Source organism: Dasypus novemcinctus, chromosome 11 (assembly GCF_030445035.2).
Source record: "Dasypus novemcinctus isolate mDasNov1 chromosome 11, mDasNov1.1.hap2, whole genome shotgun sequence".
NCBI lineage: Eukaryota > Metazoa > Chordata > Mammalia > Cingulata > Dasypodidae > Dasypus > Dasypus novemcinctus.
The window spans coordinates 87,344,141-87,351,985 of NC_080683.1; the positions used below are offsets into that span (position 1 = coordinate 87,344,141).

Here is a 7,845-nt window from a genome sequence, read left to right on the forward strand (position 1 = left end):
AATAGGTTGAGTATTCTTAAAAGAATGAAGATAAAATAAATATTCCAAGAAATGTAGGAAGAAAGTTTTTAGCAAGAACAGCGAAAATGTATCTTTGAGCTTCCTTTCAGTCTAGGCCAAAGTGAAAGTGTGCAGGACACATAACTTATCCAATTAAATAAAGAATAAAAATCATTTGTAGAGAAAAATATATTTTGATGAAACTGAATATGAGGAGGAAGATGCCTTAAAATGTCAAGAGGAGGTGAGTATATACTCAATTAAAATTATAGAAACTATAATAAGGCCATGATTTCACCTTGCTCAGGCATAGGAATTCCAGTTTCCTTTTGAGTCCTGAGCAATTCCCTATATCCTTCCATACTCCTCTTACAGCCTCTCTCCAGGATCCTTTTCTGTGATGACCATGCCCAGTGAATACCTTGAAATACAGGGTATTCTCCTCTGTTATTCTCAGAATTTCCAAGACCTCTCCCTACCTGTCCTTCCATTTTCATGGATGACAAGTGCCCCACATGGTGGGGTGGATCATGTGGACAATTTCCTGTAGGCCACAGGGCTGCCCTTCTCCATGCATTCGGTTCTAACCATATCCTGTAAAACAAGCCAAAAGCATCTCCTGGATAGAAGTGGCCAGAACTTGAAAAGGTACATGGGGCTGAGACACTGGCAGGGGCAGAAGAACAGAGGGTCCCAGCCAGAAAATGGTTGACTCAGACTTCAGACACCTGCTCTGCTGGGAGTCCTGGTCTGGGTTCTGTCCTTGTTGCCTGATGTTTCAGTGGGGGCAATTTGGGCAAGTCCCTTAACATGCCTGAGCTGCACTGCACCCGTATGTCAAAAGCGGATAACGTTTCCCTGGTCAAGCCTGACTCTGGACCAGGAGCTAAGATTGTCCACCTGCTCATGCCAGAGCCCAGGAAACAATGACACAGCAGCAGTGTATCAGTGGCTCCCATGGTCCAAAGGATGTAGGAAAGGAGTGTGGCTGCCAAGTAGGGAGGGGTTCATGTTTGGCATAAAGAAACTTTCTCAAAGACAGTGATGGATGTTGGAACAGCAGTAAATCTGCCTAAGACACTGATAAACACACTACAAAGGAGTAATGATAACAAAAATTTAATATATATAACTTAACACTAGGAAATAAATATACCCATAACAAAAATAAAAAACAAACAAAAAAGTAAAGAAAAAAACCCCAAAGGCACTCTCAAGAGAAGGAAGAGAAGTCTCCTATCCTTCCTCTGGGCCAGACTGGAGAAGTGGAGCTTCAGCCTCCTGTGGTGCCTGGGCAGGTGCAACCTCCTGAGGTGACATTTCTGTGCAGGGTGGTGTTGGAGCCGGTGCTGGCATTGAGCCCAGCCTCACATGTGGCCCTGCTGTTTTTGCTTCAAACATCTCAGAACCTGATTGAGCGGGAGGTAGAGCTGGCCAAGCTGTGGCTGCTGGACCTGACATTGGAGCTGGAAGAGAAGCAGTATTCAGCATCATGACTGCCATGCCAGGTGCTGAATGGCAGAAACTATCCCCAAGCCTTTCAGAGGGAAAGGCCCCAAACCCCAAAGGAAACTCTCCCTTACAGAGGACCACTAGATGACTCTTCTGAGTTTCTTCGATCCCCTCAGAAGCCCTGAAGTCTCCTGCCCAGGTGCTCTCCCCAGGTCCTCCAATCACCCTCACAAACAATGACCCCGAGCCCACCTCACCCTCTGGTCCAGCCCCTGTTTAATTCAGGGTCTCACGCTTACCACAGAGATGTGCCCAGCATGGTAATTCAACACGCTGGGTCTTAATTTCCATGGACCTCAGCAGGGCCCTGCAGCTGGGATAGCACATGGGATGGGGGAATTCTCTGCTGAGGTGGTCCAGCCAGGTTCCCAGGGTGAAGGTTATGGCCCTGGTGGGGGGAGGGTGGGCAGATCAGAGGACTGGTCCTTCCTTCCTCCACCTCCTCCACTTTTGCCATTGTGTCTGCGTGTGGGATGTTCCTCTACCTGCCCCTGCCCATCCCCATGTCCCCAGCCCAAGCCACAACCCTCCATGTTAGTCCTGGCATGGTTGACTTTTAGGAGAAAGTTCACATTAGGGGGTCATGATCAATCATCTCAACAATTTCTCCTACTTCAGAAACCTCAGACACATCTGTCTCCCTGAGTGTAAACCCAAGATTTGTGGTCTGGATGGACAGGGAGGGGCTGTGTCTGCTCTGCTCACATCAACAGTAAATGCTCCCTAAAAACCATGTGGTTGAGAGACCTCATGCCAAATTTTCTAAGGACTAGAAGTGTACCACAATCTGAATCTCGAGCCAAAGGGTTCCATTTGCTCTGTGTGCTTTAAAGTCCTCATCCCTATGACACTCTGCTCCTGGAGGCAGGGTGCGGCCTGGACAACCCATGCCTGCAGCTGAGCATACTTCAGTGAACATCCAGGCAGACTGGGGGACAGGCTGCACACCACATCTCCAGGTCCAGGACACGGTATCCTGGGGTAGAGTCAGGATCGTGGGAAGTGGAACAATAGTGGGGAGATGTTGAGATGGTTGGAAAGATCAGATGTGGGGGACACAGTGATCTGACCTGCCCTTCCCACACACTACCCACACCAACATTTCCCATTCTAGTTTGGAGAAAGGAAACACTCGTGCCTGCCCAAGGGTCCACTCACATTTTCAGTTCTTGCTGAGGGGATTCCAGCTCTTTATGGATTTCTCTCTCTGGCCATTGTGCTGGTCCTGGAGCTAGAGCTGCCAATGAACCTGGTGCAGGTCTTGATGCTGGAGTTGGAAAAGGATGAGTGTTCACCAAATGTTGGCATCTCCAGTGCCTTTACGAAGGCAGAAATAATCTCCATGTCTTTCAGGTGCAAACACTTAAAGACATACCCACAACCCAGGAAGACTTCCATGACAAGAAATCCACCAGATGACTCATGTGAGGTTTCTCTTGCCACTGGACTAACACCAGCCCTAGGGGTTCTCCCAGGAAATCACCTAAAATTACACAGTTGTGAAATGTCTAATATCAGCTGAAGCGATGGTTTCCCAGCTATGAGCTGCAGCCTTCTGCAACCTGTGAGGCCACATTGTGAAATACAACCAGGCCAAGAAGCCCTGGTCATGACTTAATCCGCTGGCATGTCCTTTTCTGTGGGTGACATGGTGCCTGAAACTAAAAAGAATGTAGTGAAGTATCAATGAGTTTCATTTTCCAACAAAGGTTTAGACCCTCTCTGGTTAAAGACTGTATCCATGCTGTGACCCAGGAGCAACTGGCAAGAGCTGAGTGTTCTCTGGAAGATGTACCTCAGCTTACAAATTGCTTATCAGAAAACATTAAGGATAAATTATAAGAAATGGGATTTGACCAGTGTAAATGGTGGTGCAAGTAGTGACTGGAGAACAAAGAGGTGAAGGTGTATTCATGGCTGCTCCCTGTTTCTGAGATGCGGACACTGAGAACTACACTCATGATATTTTTATGAATGAATATTCTGTTTTCTTGCAGTATTTGGTGGTTTCTACTACTGAAGCTTTGAAAAGCTGGGAAAAGATATGGCCATGAAGAAATATGAACTCTTTTAGTACTGCCAAAAAGCTAGACAAAAAATAAAGATAAATTGGCAGTTTGACACCTGAATCTTCTGAGTTTTAGGCCTTATATTTTTAATGTTTTGATTTTGTTATAATTTGTTCTTAGTACATTCAGAATGTACAGAAAAAGGCAGGGGAAAATCCATAATTATATTGTTGAAACATAATCAACTGTAAATATTTTGGTATATTTTACCAGTGCTCTTTGTTGTTGGTCTTTTTTTGTTGTTGTTGTTAATAAAAAGTTTATTTTTAAAGCAGTTTTAGATTGCACCAATGTTACACCAAAAACAAACTGGATTCCCTGATTTTTCACTCCTCACAATGACATAAGCAGGTTTTATGTCAATTTATTTGCATTATTGTTTTCATAAGGATAATTTAATAGCTGTATTTATTCCATTAGATTATACCGTTGGTTAGTTTTGCCATTTCCTTATCGGGTGATAATTATTTCTAATTTTTCACTATTATCAAAAACACTGAGATAAATTTATTTGTGCTTTAATTTCTTCCCCTACATTTTGAATTGTTGTTTTTATCTCTCACTCATTTTTTTACTCGGCTATTGTCACCCTACTCCTTACTCAGCTCATTAGCTTAATCTCTCATGCACTTTCTCCAGGGTCTCAGTATTTCCCAGCTTTGCCTTAAGACTCTGAAATTCTTATGTTGTTCCATTCAAACTCCCACTATCTACTGTAGTGACTTTCCTTCAGAGTCTCTGTTTTCTCCAGCTACCTGTCCTTATTTGGGGAACCTCTGTCTACCACCTATGTTCAAGTAACAAAATTCAAAAGGGAAGGGGTCAGGATTTAAATCCTTTTCTCCCATGAGGCTCCACAGATGTACAAGTTTAACCACACTCTTTCTTCCCAACCACCTTTTAAAATTAATTTTTTTAAAAAATTTAAAGAAGCTTGAGTACAAAAACGTTACCAAAAAAAATATAAGGGGTTCCCAAATGCCCTGCTCCCTCCCCCTCTCACACTTCCCCTTTAACAAGATCCTTCATTAGTGTGGTACATTTGTTACAATTGATGAACACATACGGAAGCATTGCCACTAATATACTTTACACCCTGTCCTGCACAACTTTGTAGGTTATGACAAAATACATAATATGCCTGTACCTGTCATTGCAATGTCATGCAGGGTAATTCCAATGTACAGAAAATGCCCCCATATTACACCTAATTTCCTTCTCCCATCCCTCAGAACCTCTGGTGGCCAGTGCCTTTATATCAATGATAAGAGTTCTCCAATTGCTAGACTAATAATAAATCTACAGTAGAATAATACTGTCTACTTTTAGTCCATTGATCATACCCCAATCTTGAGGATTTGGGGATGGTAATGCCCAATCAGTACCTAATTAACAAAATAATAATGAATAAGTAAATAAAGTATAAAGTCCTTTTACTAATATTACTTCCTTACTAATATTGTGTACCCACTTGCCTTACATCTTCAGAATCGCCCCTCCACAGGTTCATTCTAGCAAAGGGAAGTTTTCCCTAACCAGACACCCTCGCTAGAATCCACTCTTGCTCAACTAGCCTTTACTTGATGACAAGGGATTTCTAGTTTTTTAATTACTTTTTTTTTTTTTTGGTGAATCAACATGAGTCAGAAACAGGAAGTAAAAGGGTTTGGGCCAGTCACAGGTGTGCGCAGACCTCACTGGTAAGCAGCTGTCCGGAGGGCGGCCATGTCCGGGGTCTCTCGCGGAGGCATCTGGGCTCCCCTGTGGGCCTGCAGCTGCGCTGGGCTCTAGGACGCCACGACGAAGGTCCAGGACAAAGAGGGCGGCCTGGGAGAACCAGCCCTGCGCTGGGCCCTGGAAGAGAGCCGCGGGGTAAGGCCGCTTGACTGCCGGTGCACGGGCGACAGTCCCCATCCGTGCCCACTAGGAAGACTCGTCTTAACTGTACCTCCTGGTTCAGCACCGAGCCTAACACTCAGGAGGTTTTCAAGGAAAAGCCTAGGTCAGATTGACAGGAGGGCGGGTACGGGGCGGGACTTCCGGTCGGTTGCACCGGGCGGGGCCCTTCCTGGACTTCTCCCCCCTCTCTCCTAGGGACTCGTTTCTATTTAGTATTAGCTGTAGCCATAGGCTAATAGGCTCCTCTCTCTTCCCAGGGCGTTTGCTTTTTCCACAGAGCCGTCTGTATTCCTCTGTGTTCTTCTCCTGTGTATTTACTCCCTGGAGCTCCAGCTCAGAAACTCCAAACTCCCATCTCTCCAGAGCTTTTTTTCTGAGTTCCCACCCACCAAGGGGGTGGGTACACAACATCCTACCTATGTGGCCCCATCAAAGCCTCATCATTATTTAATCAAGTAAAAGTGGAACTTCTGAATCCAGTATAATCTAATACGCCCAGAGAAAACAACCAGTTTACAAACATAATGCAATATCTATTTTTGGAATTCATAAACAATATCAAACTGTTACACACCCCAAACTTTGCATTATTTCACCCCACAAGGAGAACCAAATGCCCTGTTGATCAGCAGGTTGGTGGTTAGAGTCCCTTGAAACGAACCAGGCAGTCCTAGTGCATGCAGATGTATCCGGGAGGGATCAGTGTCTGGGATTCTTTCTCTCCTAGAGGAGTTTGCAGCAGGTGGTCCCTGACGAGATTTCCTGGAGGTGCTGCAGCCCTTCCTGTCCTGCCACCACCCACCGACTCTGGAGACCCGCAGGTAGCTTGTTGCCAGGAAGCAAGGAGCAGGGCACCTCGGGCCCCCTCCCCCTCTCCCCCACCACCCTCCCCCATACCAGGGGGTTTAACAGGGGTGGAGAAAGCCAGGAAGGAGGAAATCCACATGGGCTGAATGGACTGCAGAGGCAATTCTTGTCAGAGAGCCCCTCCTGGTCCAGTGCTGTTCCCTGTTTTGTAGATGAGCAACAATCTCAGCACTCAAGTTCCCCAAGCTTTGGGCATTTGAATCCTGCTCAAAGGTGGGACTCAGATTCACTGCTCTGAGCCATCCCTGTTCGTGTGTTGACCCTGAGGGGCTGCTTCTGGGGTGGAATCCCTGGGCCAGGACACCTCCTGAGTCCAGGCGCTTCGGGACCTTACCTGCCCTGCTTTACCCTACACACCCTCATGGGGTCAGGTCACTCACCTACTTTGCCTTCACAGAAACAGGATTGGAGAAGTCACTACTTTAATTTGCCTTTTACAGGCTCTTACATGGCCCTTTGGTGGGTCCAAACCCCAAAGCCTGTGCTTTGTAGAAGAGCCTCCAGGAGATGGCCTCTGAGCACAACCATAAGAGGGAGAACAGTGTGGACGTGGGCCTAGGGGAGGGGCACTGACCCACGGGGGCAATGAGGTTGGAAAGGGCTTGCTGGTTCCCAGCGTGAATGGGGCTATAATGGGGGTGCACGGGTGGGGAACATTCTGGGGGGCATCTGAACAGATCACACAAGGCTTTGAAGCCAGGTAAATTCATCAGGGGCCTGGCAGGTGGGCATGGGCAGGGGGATTTGATCCAACAGACTGTTGCCAAAGCCAAGGCATCCCCGAGCTGGTAGGAGCTAAGTGGGTGCCTTTCCTCCATCTGATCATCAGCTGCCCGAGTGCCGTTTAAGGCACATGGGGCCATGGCGGCCATCTGCCTCCTCCCATGGGTAGGATTGCTGCCCAGAGGCCCAGAGCAGGCCTCTGGTCGTAGCAGTCATTCACGAGAGATGGATACCCAGAAAGGATGCTCCCAGTGTCAAAGGGATGTGCCCCCACTGCCACTGCCCTGAATATGCATGTACTTGTCACCTTTGTCAACTATACAAATGTAGTCCAGGTCACAGCAGGACCCACATGAAACAAACACAGTTAAGGAGTCAGTATAGAGGTACTACTAGGACATTAAGGAAGGCAACTTTCAGAAAGTGAAGGTCAGCTCTTAAGGCCAGTGTGGGCCCTGATTGTCAGCATTTCCACAGGCAAACATTCCCTCTGAGAATGTCCTGCCTCTGATGTATGGGAGATAGGCTTCTGGAAATGCCAGCCAGAGCCATCCGAAATGTGTGGTCTGCCATCACATGGTGACCAGATGCCCAGCAGGGAGAAGCCATTGATGGTTTCTGAGTGATATGTGAAGTTGGATATTTAGGTCATCTGAATAAATGCCTACCATTTGACTCCCAAGAAAAGTCATGGAATTATGGAAGTAGAAGGAGTTTGCTTTACAGATGAGATGATACCAATTATATTTAAGGGCCACCCCATTCAATAGAACCT

At 46.6% G+C, this 7,845-nt stretch overlaps 1 long non-coding RNA gene across 1 annotated transcript; it reads right to left on the minus strand.

Moving 5' to 3' along the window:
* Window positions 1–1,206: 1,206 nt before the first annotated feature.
* Window positions 1,207–2,855, minus strand: LOC111764791 (uncharacterized). Its single transcript, XR_002797310.3, has 3 exons — window positions 2,671–2,855; window positions 1,752–1,900; window positions 1,207–1,466 (listed from the first exon to the last, which is right to left on the minus strand). It is a non-coding gene; the product is annotated as an uncharacterized lncRNA (long non-coding RNA).
* Between the last annotated feature and the right edge of the window lie 4,990 nt (window positions 2,856–7,845).